Source organism: Varanus komodoensis, unplaced genomic scaffold (genome assembly GCF_004798865.1).
Source record: "Varanus komodoensis strain SLA01 unplaced genomic scaffold, ASM479886v1 scaffold9122, whole genome shotgun sequence".
Classification (NCBI taxonomy): Eukaryota; Metazoa; Chordata; class Lepidosauria; order Squamata; family Varanidae; genus Varanus; species Varanus komodoensis.
This window is the reverse complement of record NW_025336614.1, coordinates 1-1035: the sequence shown is the minus strand read 5'-3', so window position 1 is coordinate 1035 and position 1035 is coordinate 1. Positions and strand designations below refer to the sequence as shown.

The following is a 1035-nucleotide window of genomic DNA, read 5'->3' as shown; positions in this document are numbered from 1 at the left end:
TAGGGAGATGCTGGCAGTCCCGTCATTCGTGAGGCCGATGCCAGGAAGGAGCTGCGTGGGACCGTCAGCGGGGCGCTAGCCGTGCCGAGAAGGAGAAACCCGCAGTCTAAACGGGGGTGCCTCGGGTCGCATCGCACCTGAATGGAGTCCGAGACAGGACCCACCGCCCTCCTGGATGAACGCGGGGACTTCCTTTGCAGCCTGCTGAGCGACTCGTTGAAAGCGAGCAAATGAACGTCACAGTGTGAAGCCTGCTCTGGAGCTGATTTTTCCTCGGTGGTTATTTTTGCAGCTTCTCATGTCGTTTTGCCCGAGGCAGGAATCTTCAGCCCTCACTGAAATAAACCTTGTCCCACTGAAAAACAGGCCCGTATCTCAAATCTGAGGGGGAGCTGCTCTGTCGGGCCATCCGATCTGTGCCACCGCATCTCTAGAAATTAGTATTGAATCATGGTGTGAGGTTTTCTGGTGAGGCCTAAAATTGGCTATGAACTCGCTCACCTTGGAACCACGCAGAAAAACAAAGGCCCACGTAGGACGTGAGGATGTGGTCTGAGCTGGTGTAACTAGAGCTTCACTGGAACGGCCGAGCTTCATGAGATTAGAGAGCCGTGCCCTTGGCGTCAGGTTCTGTCATTCTCAGGGATGTCCTGCCTTTGCCCCTGTGTCTGAGAGCCACTGCACGAACCGCCACCGAGCCTGCAGAGTTGTATATATTCGCACTGTGAGCTTGGGTGGCCTTTGGCAGATGTGGGGCGGGGGTGACCCCTCACAACGAAGTTGTAAATTCAATGTTGCTGAACATTTCCTTTTCAGTGAACTTGTATCTTTGGGGCTGGATGGCCCCTTGTTAGTCAATGATTTTATTTTAGCCTCTTCCTCCTACACTGTAAGTATAAAAAGTCAGTTCAGTATCACACCTCTGCCGACTTCCCTTGCTTTATTTTGCACTGGATTCAGGCGTTTACTGTCGCCTTGTGATTTAAGACTGCTGTAAACTGCGGATTCCCTGTGTGCTACGCTTTGCTGATTCTG

General features: G+C 52.5%; 1 long non-coding RNA gene across 1 annotated transcript in view; it reads left to right on the top strand.

Moving 5' to 3' along the window:
- The window catches only part of LOC123017351, a 6472-nt gene extending 6109 nt beyond the window's left edge, over window positions 1-363 (top strand). Inside the window, exon 2 of the long non-coding RNA XR_006413586.1 lies at window positions 4-363. This is a non-coding gene — a long non-coding RNA (uncharacterized LOC123017351). The remainder of the gene's footprint in view (window positions 1-3) is intronic.
- Window positions 364-1035: the final 672 nt, after the last annotated feature.